Raw genomic sequence first — 11,028 nt, forward strand, 5'->3', positions numbered from 1 at the left:
ATCAAATGCACCTAGTACTTGACTAGTGTTCTCAGAGGGCATTTAGTTTATATCTAGGGTCGGCGGACTAAAGCACATAAGTCAAAAAAGTGTTTAACTTTTTAATATATAATTATACCTTTTTTTGTGCATAATATTAGAAGATGTGCAGAAAATCATAAATTAGAAAAAGACGCCACTAGAATCGAAGTAACAAATGAATGAGGAAAAAAAACATTTGAAGTTTTTATTGAATTATAAAAAATACAAAGATTGAAAACTTAGAAAAACTCCTTCGATCCGGCCGGATTCGAACTGACGTCTTCTAGCAAACCATGCCCGACGCTATGCCAACTAAGCCACGGAGCGATCCAGCGGACCTCACCAACTTTTCTATGTGCTTGTTGTCGGATCTTTGTATTAGGTTTTCAACGAACTTTTAGCCGTAGTTTAAGTCTGTAAAAGTATTTCATCACCAAAATTAAATTGACTTACCTATATGCTTTAGTCGGTGGCTGTGTTAATTTAAATGGACTCTATTGGTTTTTGACTTATGTGGACTAATGCGCATAAGTAAAGTAAAACAAAAAAAAGTTAAATCTAAAAATATACTCGAAAAAAGAAACTCTATTTTGCCTATGTCTTCATTTCGATTATTTTACGAACAGGCAAACACCTAGGCAATTGAGAGCGGTTACACACGGCGGCATTTAGCCGCGATGCAGTCGCTTATCGTCTACCTCTAAACATGTGCGCGATTTCAAGCAGCGGCAGCGTTGCAAACGCGATGCGAACGCTACACTTGGCATTTATAGGCGATTGCATCGACGCAATCGCGCGTTTGTATCGATGCAGCCGCGCGTTTGTATCGATGCAGTCGCGCGTTTGTCGTCATGTGTAACTCTAAATAAAACAAAAATCTAATGATTAATTAGTCTTTTGTTTTTATCTTTTCGTCTCATGTCAAGCCAATAGTTGAAACTACTGAGTTTGAACTCTGCAGGGAGTTACGGAGTTAAGATTGCAAACATATTGCGAATTCTTTCGTCTGCAATCTATTTCCAGGCATCCATCTAATTCTCTGTCTACATCACATAATATCCACACGATGGCAAGCATTATATATACTATACTATCGATACGATAAGAAGAAGATCACATAATTATTATGTCAAAGTGAAAACATTATTAGACCCGCCGAAAAAAAAAACACGCTACTGTTAATTATCAACAAAACAAACTAGTTAAATAGATCAGTCATTCATAGGGTCACAGCTACAGAGGAATATGGAGTACAAAGTCCTCGCTGATATTATGCCCTAGCTCGCTATGATTAAGAACATGCCAATAATTAACGAACCTATACATAGTTGAGCGAAAATGACACTTAAAATACAATATGAATCTAATATATTGAACGCGTAAGGCACAAATTAAAAGAAAACATGCCGCTGATTGTGAACATTTTTGTCCGGAAGTCGACAATGAATTGGGATACTGTCCCTCTTAAAGAATATATCGCACATAACAATTAACATAGTATTATCTGAAAATTGCTTTATAGTTATATTAATATTATTACCTATTTAATTTCAAAGGTGACAGTGTTGTCCTGTCACTTTGAAATTTAATCGTCTACGAATGACATATAAGTACAGCGAAATTTTGGAGATAAATTATTAATATAACACAATTTTGAGATAAAATACAATATAACGCCATTTTTGAGATAATACTATGTTAGTTGTCAAGTGCGATATATTATAGCATATCATTTTGTAGTTTCGTTGAGACAACTTCCGTGATCGAATGTCTTGTACACCGGTTTTCATGGTGTCTGAGATTCCCCGGCCGTGTCAATGTAGAAAACAAAATGTTCTATATTGTCGGGTCTGGGTGTTCGTGGTACCGTCATTGTTTTCGATTTCCATAAAACATTTGATGAAATTACAGGTACATGGGGCTTGTCAACTTTTGTCTCAGGATGACAGGCGCAGTCATAGTGCTCTTAAGAAAGTGGCATTGCAGCGCACGACCTATTCGTCCAGGCAGTTATCGCAAGAAATATGAGAAAAGACAAGTGGTTTAGTTACTTACTTGCTTTGGAAAGCAACGTATGTGATGTAGTCTAAATATAAATTTATATATTATGTATATCGGCGGTGGTAATTTGAAATGTCGTAAGGGACATTTTCCCGTACTGCAAAAGATCCCTTACCTACATTGGCTTACAAATAAATGGGCGACAGGTCTAATACAAAAACCACGAAAAAAATGTCCCAAGTCAACCTATTCGAAATTTAAATTGTAATGTCATCGCAGTATCGCGCTGTCAGTAGAACAAATGAAGACTAAAGCGGAGTGTCGCGCTCTGTATACGATTTTAGCGCCTTACAAGTGCGGACACTTTTTAGCGCGGACCCGACGTCCATATAATTGTAAGTCAATGCTTACCTACATCAAAATGTCCCTTATGTCAAATTGTCCCTTACGATAGTTTAAAATTTGATCATCAACAAAGTAATTACCTTTATATGGACGGTGAAAATTTGAAAAGGCATATGCAAAGGGATATTTTGACGTAAGGGAAAATGTCTCCTAAGACATTTAAAATTTCCACTGTTGATATGTTTATGAGGCATATTTGAGGCATACCTGGGTCAATGACAAAATGGCTTCTTGAACAAGAGATCTCAAACATATTCATTTAGTACACGCAGACCGTAGCAAATTGTTGTTAGTTACACTTAAATCACGCTAGCTCTGTAGGGCTGGCACGGCAGAACGCGACTTGCGCGAGAGCGACGTAAAGTGCGAAATCTCTATGCGAAAATAGCAGTATCTCGCGCTTTATGTCGCTGTCGGTGACGTCGGCCCCGGTTGTGCTAGCCCTACTGTGCGCTAAGTCCAAGTTCGAAATACTTACTCTAACAACACTATCCGAGTTACATCTAGACATTGATTGTTAGCCGCAATTATGTGTAACGATTAAGGAAAATATTATACTAAACCTTCCAGTATTTGATTATACGTAATTATTGTAGACTGTGTGGGGAATTTTAAATTACCTGTATGACGTGTGATGCTTCAAGTGATTAAAATTTTCTGAAGTAGATATAATGTACCAGAATAAGCCATTATTCTATTTCATTAGAACATTGTGATAGGTAATTATACTCTTAGGTACATGAAAATTTTATTGGAGTACATATCGATCGATCTTTATGGTTTGAAATAATTTATTTTGGCGTGAAAGATAACATCTTACATACACTTCTGTACACGTGAGATTTGCCAGGTAGGAGATACGGTATGCGTAGGGTTAGAGCTCTAAGCCGTGTTGAAATCAAAAGGCGTAAAAACATCTCCCGTGGGTGTTTAATATTTGTCCGAAGATTTACGAGGTTTTGGTAGTACACAATAAGACATATTTTGAATATGGCGAATCATCATAGTTAGATGTATACAACAGCGTAATAACGTAACTCTCATAGCCCTGCTCTAGGAAAACCCTGTATCGCGGGCGCTATGGACACACACATAGATAACCACAAATTACACCCAAACTCACGAGAGAAATAAATGTAGGCCATACAAATGTTTCTTCTGACCCGGGACTTGAACCCGGGATTTGTGCGTGGCAGACCAGTAAGGTAACCGTTCTGCCACGGAGGCAGTTTATGTATGGGAAATCAAGCCTGGCGGTTGTATTACACAGGTTTAGATGTTTTGATTTTAGATGAAAATGACACCCGTGGACGAGGTAGGTACGTACTCGAACATCCCTGTTTGCTCTGAACTTAAAAATATCCAAGTTATTTGTAAAGTATTATATATTTTTAACCGATTTCAAAAAAGGAGGAGGTTCACAATTCGACTGTATATTTTTTATAGTATGTTACGCGATAACTCATTTGTGAATGATATTTGTGAATCGATTTTGAAGAAACTTTTTTTGTTGGAAAGAGGGTACCACAGTATTGGTCCCATTTATAATAATAATAACGGACACACTCCGCGTACCCCGGGGCACTAGGGAAACCTTGTGTCGCGGGTGCCATGGACACACACATAGAAAACCACAAATTACACCCAAACTCACGAGAGGAATAAATGTAGGCCATACAAACTGCCTCCGTGGCCGAACGGTTACCATGCCGGACTGCCACGCAAAGGCCCCAGGTTCGTTTCCCGGGCCGAGAGAAATATTTGTATGGCCTACATTTATTTCTCTCGTGAGTTTGGGTGTAATTTGTGGTTGTCTATGTGTGTGTCCATGGCACCCGCCACACAGGGTTTCCCTAGTGCGGGGCTGTGTTGAGTGTATGCGTTATTATTATTATACAAATATTTTTCCCGGCCCGGGAAGCGAACCTAGGGCCTCTGCGTGGCAGTCCGGCATGGTAACCGTTCGGCCGCGGAAGCAGTTATTAGGAGGAGTAAGTTAGTTAATTAAATTTGAAGGAAATAATTCCATCTCTAAGGGTGGCAAACTGGGGGATGAATCCCGTTTCGCGCACTTTCCGGTAACCGAGCTGACAATCTCGGCCGTTCGCCACTGAGGTATATAGGCCAATGATTCAAAATCTAATCTACTATGCACGAAATAGGCCTTAATAACTTAGGTTCAGTTTACAAAAAGGAAAATTTACAAAAGCGAAATTGTACACATAACAATATATTAAACTTTATGTCAATTGAGTAAAAAGTTTTTTTTTATGCACACACTCATAGCCCAATTTAAAATAATAATATTAATTATCATGGTATTATTATGAGTATGGAAGAAAAATATTCGTTTCATAGCAACTGCATGTTTTTGTCACATGTTATGTAAAGGACGAACATACCAAGTAATAATCCAAAGTCCGGTTTTCGTCACAAGTCTTTAAGGTCAACATGAATGTTCCAGAACAGATAATTTATTTCACAATATTACAATGCCTACATAACGTTAAGGTGTAAGGGTATATGAGTAGTTAAAAAACAATAATGATAGATTTTTATATTCTCACATACGAAAATATTCTTGCAAGCGTTACAATAGTTTTTTTGTTAAATTCTAAGTCGCGTATATTTGTGTTTTTAAAACAAACTAACTTTTCAAGTTTTTTATTGGTCATGGCCCTGTCATGGCAGACTGAGATAGTATTAATTAACAAAAAAGCTCTCTTAATTTAGGATTAAACTATTTTTCCGGATTAGAATCGCGTATATTTGTTCATCCAATGGTCACGGTTGACAGTTATGTCTAATATTAATGCAAACGTCCCTATGTTTTCCTTTGTTGCGCGTGGCATTACCAGCGGAACTACTACTCTATAGTTACGAAAGTTATTAATTAAATAACTTATTTTTAATTTTACAAAAGAAAAATTCCAATTTACGCTACATTAAGTTTTACAAATTATTTTATTTTAAAAATAGTATTAAAAATTAGTTTAAAAATATCTTAATTTAATTAAAAACAATTATTGTGTATATTATTATTCTTTAATGTTGAAAAATGTTGAAAAATAATTACGTACACAGCTTATTTACGCCATAATAGTAAATTAAGCCCAATCGTGCCTTAAGAGATTATAATACACTCAACAGGACACCCGAAGTCTCGATACAGACTGGAATAACTTAAAAGGCAGTTCACTAATCGTTGAATTACAGCTCTTTATACATTTACCTAGAGATGGATCACGACTCTAGTGTATGCGAACTGACAGCACCCAATGTTATTGCCACAAGTAAGTCGTGTTTGTTAAATACAGACAATGGACGTTGCCGGCCGGAAAAAGAATACCGACACAAATTGTTGATTTACATATTCGACGAAATGCATTGTGTTTTTAATTTGTCTTGCATTGCCTTTCTTAAGGTATTGTTGTAGCGATATTCGCAATTTTTTTTATAATGTCAAATGACGGAATGAACAAGTTGTGCGCCTGTTGGCAAGCTACACGCCTGTCCAACAGTTGTAGTGCTACACAGAGTTTTAAATCGCAAAGATCTGAGGGGCGCTGCCATTGCGCCCGTCACCCTGAGACATAAACACTAAAATTATAAAATGTAACTATACTTTGATATTTTGATAATATGAAAATATCACTAGTAAGTAGTAGTAGTAAGGTAATACAGACAATAACACCTTAAATACTAGAAAATAAAACTAGGATTTTTAAATTATATGAATAAAATGCCAAATATATGTATATAAAAAAAAAATTGCAAATGGCAAGGTGCCCAATACGCTGGCAGCGTTTCCCCTTTGTATTGCTATGCTGATGCGTTGGGCAAGGAAGCTTCCGGCCCTTGGGTTTCCCAGACAGTATATTAATTTTTTGAATATAATTTTATACAGATAAAGGCTACTTGGTTTCGACTCCAAAGGCTGTAAATAGGTAGTCGGAACCAAGATCCTGGTACTTTTTACTTTTTATTTTTACCCTCAGCTCAGCTGCGGCGCCAGCCCGCTTGCTGGTGTGCTGGAGATGGGATGGGGCAAGTGTGTCGGCACATGTGGCGTCTCACACCTTGGCTCGAGAATAGCTAGCACGTTAACAGTGGCAAAGGCCCGGCGGATGTTGATGATACGGCCGTCGTTCAGCTGGCAGGAAAGACCATGGTGAGCCAGAGCACTTACGTCTTTGCCGCAAATATTAACTAAAAACAAGTAGAAAAATTACTAATGAATGAATAAATAATATTCAATTTAATAAACTGGAATCATCTCTTAATTTGCATCCTAAGAAGTGGACTATTGTCTTTAAAATTAAATGGGACCTACACTGAGGTACCCTCTCCAATAAAAAAAGAATAATCAAAATCGATTCACAAATGTCGGTGTGATGCCGTAATATACACACAAAAATACAGTCGATTTGTGAACCTCCTTTTTTGTCAGGTTGGTTAAATAATCATCAAACCTTTGCATTGGTCAATAACAAGTTATTAGTAACAAAACGTCTTGTAATGCCTTGATTGTAGTTCTATGCTTTTCCATCCATCAAACGTTCTCAGAATGTACTCAATAGAGTGCACATGCACCTACTGCACTCGTTGCACTAGGTGCAGGCCCGGTTGCCGCACTCATTTCATAACAAGGTAAACTGGGTACATACAACTCGTTCGGACGCGGTAGATTGTTGATAGACGAAATTTTATGTTTGTTGCTACATCGGGATATGAACGTTGAAGAATTGTCACGTGCTCAAACACGCGCTTCAAAGTACATTTTGAATAGGAAATATTCATTGAAACAAAAAAGAAGGTTACCACTTTATTTCAATAATGAAGTAGATATAACATCAGAATTTAAAGTATCTTGGCTACTAAATCTATTACCGTCAACCATTGACTTACAATTATATGGACGTGTCGGGTCCGCGCTAAAATCGTATACAGAGCGCCAAACTCCGCTTTAGTCTTCATTTGTTCGACTGACAGCGCGATACTGCGATGACATTACAATTTAAATTTCGAATAGGTTGACTTGGGACATTTTTTTCGTGGTTTTTGTATTAGACCCGTCGTCCATTTATTTGTAAGTCAATGCCGTCAACAATGAAACTTCAATTAGATGGACATTTCTCGACATAATTTAATCCTAAAATAACTTCTATATATGCATAATGAGGATTTAGAAAGTAGAGTACCGTGTTTAAACACGGTTTTAAAACTTAATTATGTAATGATTGCGTACATATTTTTTTCTACTACTAAATAAAATAACGAAACACAACCAATATATTAATGTATATTTTGTTCAATTCATGACAACAAATGTAACTTTTTGTAACATAATTTCACCCATTTATTTGGGTAGGCAAAGGTTCCACCATACAGCCTCTATATGTGTTTAAACAAAAGCCAAACAAATGCCATAAAACAAAAACCAAAGAGATAGAATAGAAGTGGCCAAGTACTGCTTGTTTTAACCAATATTTTTTTTAACAAAGGTTAATGGTCCGGTTGCAAGATCTTTAGGCCAATTTAACTAATCAGGAGGAAGTAGAGCGTTTTAGCGTCATGTTTGATATTTTAATTAGCAAAAATAGAACGTTCTTCTTTTGAAACGCATATTTTTCGGTAACTATTTTTATTTTTGCCACTGGTTGTAATTTCGTTACGCGCATAAGTATCTACTGTTTCCAATGTAGTATACTAATCTAGAAGTTTTCGAAACTTAACGCAGCTATTTAAAAAAATTGAGCAGAACGAGTTCTTTTTAAATTGTGAGGTCGACGGCGTGTACTAGTGTCTTCAATTTCTAAGACACACACGCTTGTGTTTAGCAGCAATAGATCTCGCTAACATTTAAAGATCACATCGTGATGAAACTTTTTTATGATAACAAGTGACGGGACGAACAAGTCGTACGCCTGATGGTAAGCGACACGCCTGTCCATAACAGTTGCAGTGTCACTCTGAGCTTTGAGCCACAAATATTTGAGGGGCACTGCCCTTTTCAGCAGCCTTACCATTCAAAACCGGAACGCAGTAATGCTCACATTACTGATAGGCGACAGAAAGAGGTAGGTAATTTGTACGCTGAAGAATGTTCACAACCCTTGATGTAAACTATACCATCTTTTTAGTTGAGACCCATGCCTAGCAGTGGAACGTATAATGAGAAAATGACTTATAGCGTAAAATTAACATATAAGCAAAATAACTGGCCACAAATAATACAGTTAGAATGATCACTGATACAAATATCGGACAAACACAAAGAAAAATTCAGATCCGGCTGGTTGTACTCGAACCAGTGACTTTTTCGCCAAACCAATATCAATAGCTCTACCCGTACCACGAGTTTACTGCGAGAGTTGCCGCTAACGACCGCGTAAATAACTTGACAATTTTGTCACAAGAAGAAACAACTTTTTGTATACAAACATTTTACGCGGTCACTAGCGATAATATAAATAAATATTTTTTTAGCCGTAACGCCACCTATGACAAATTAATGGAAGTTTTTTCTACATGTGACTGAAATTTTCATTTCATACAGTTGAAATGAAAAATTTCATAGCAGTATTTTAAGGTATAACTCTATATTGCAATGGGAATTATTAAATAAGTAAGTTGTTTAAGCGCCAAGCCCTGTAATGGACGCGATCGAATAAATTCGAAAATTATCATTCGAATAAACTTCTAGAATAGTTGATTTTAGTATTGTCAATAAAACTGATCCCTGAATAGCCCGTCCAATCGGATCTGTAAAGAGCCCGAAACATTGGTTTCTTTGAAAAAAAAAAATGTATACGGCATAGGAAGCCTTCAAATTAGACACTTATATAACCGTTACAGTGGCGCGTCTATGGCGCGGCCGCGGCGCTATTAATTTTCATACAATATCTGGAAACGCAGCCGAAATGCTACTGTCTTGAGATACGCACGCTACTTTCGCAGTAAATATTAGTAAGTAGGTAAATTAGTAACGCGTGGCTGCCGTTGCCTCACTGTAGCGCTTCTTTAAGAGTCTAATTTGAATGGGCCTTTAAATAGGAAAAAATAGTACAATTTCCAATGTGTAGCAATAATAAAAGCTTGATTTTACTATTATATGTCATTAAACTGTAGACAGTTTACTGACATATGGCACATTGCCTCAGGGTAATGTCACCGACATTAATTTAGCGTGTTAGGTCAATGTATCTGAGAGTTAAGTTAACGTACCCATATTTATGAAAAATTACCAAAAAATACGTTTCAGCGGTTTCAGTTTTATATGTTAAGTGAGATGTTAAAAAGATGCACTCATATATTTTTCTTCCGCACTTTTGTTTATACTTTTACCATCGAGTATATAACCAGAAATAGAGACGAAATAAGGGCCATATATTCCTGGTAACACATTAGCGATACAGCTCTTATAAATATCAACTCTCGTTTGCACTGGAATATAGACAGGTGAACTACTGACCTGTGTGTACGTCTCCGTATATTCCAAAAAATATTCTGTATTTATTGTAATAAAGATAATATCTCTAACAATGACGGGCTGTTCTATTCGGTGGTGTAGGAAAAACAGCAAAACATCTAATTACAAAACAAACGGAATCAAATTTCATCGGTAATTAAATATGAAATATGTAATTTTGCAATTTTGTTGAAAAACGAGTTGAAGGCTGAGGTTCAGAATACGATTTGTAATACAATTCATCACAACACGTTATTAAAAGCTACTCAAAATGAATTCGTTAAAAGATTAAATTTGTGTATCCAAGAAAATGGAGCTCATTTCGAGCAACTAATTAGTTAGATTACCATATTTTACGTTAAGATTTTATAGTTGTTTTTTTCATTTAATTGACCAATTTTGTGAGAGAGATTTTATTCTTATAATTAACCTTATCGATCGATGCAGTAAAAGTGCAAGGTGCATTTTTTCAGATTAAAGCGGGTTCGATTCCCGCGTGTTGCTAGAAATTTTCGAAAATCTATGAATGCAGTTAAAAACTTAAGTCTACTGCCTTTTCAAACGCTGCGCCCTTTCAATTGTGTATTGGACGGGTCCGGACGTACCACATGAAGCACACATACAGCATTGAGTTTAGAATGACCCAGTTTCTTTTGGGTCCATATGTGTATGTATATATGTATTTTAAAATATTACTAGCATACACTGGTCTTCTTAAGATTTTTGATATTGTTTTCTAAATTCTTTCCGATAAGCAAAGCAAATGTTTAAAACTATACAGCTTAGTCCTGGTAAATTTTTCTTTTACTTAATTTAGGTAAATAGGGTATCCATTCAGGTTAAAAATTATGGCTTACTCTGTGATATTTACATAGCTGTTCTGTGTTGTTATTGTAATTGAAATGTGGAATAAAGGATATTTCACTAATTCAATTTTATTTCATTCTGATCCATCTAAAGCAAAATCAAAATAATCTTTATTTCATAGGTAAGCATTATAACACTTGAAATCGTCTCAGTGGTTAAATTCTACCGCTCATTCGTAAGGCAGATTCCCCTGAGAAGGATGAGCAAGAAACTCCAGGGGTTGCTCTTTGTAAACAACATTTAATTTTGTATGCATTCAACAT

This window comes from Hyposmocoma kahamanoa, unplaced genomic scaffold (assembly GCF_003589595.1).
Source record: "Hyposmocoma kahamanoa isolate Upper Pololo Valley unplaced genomic scaffold, ASM358959v1 202, whole genome shotgun sequence".
Taxonomy (NCBI): domain Eukaryota; kingdom Metazoa; phylum Arthropoda; class Insecta; order Lepidoptera; family Cosmopterigidae; genus Hyposmocoma; species Hyposmocoma kahamanoa.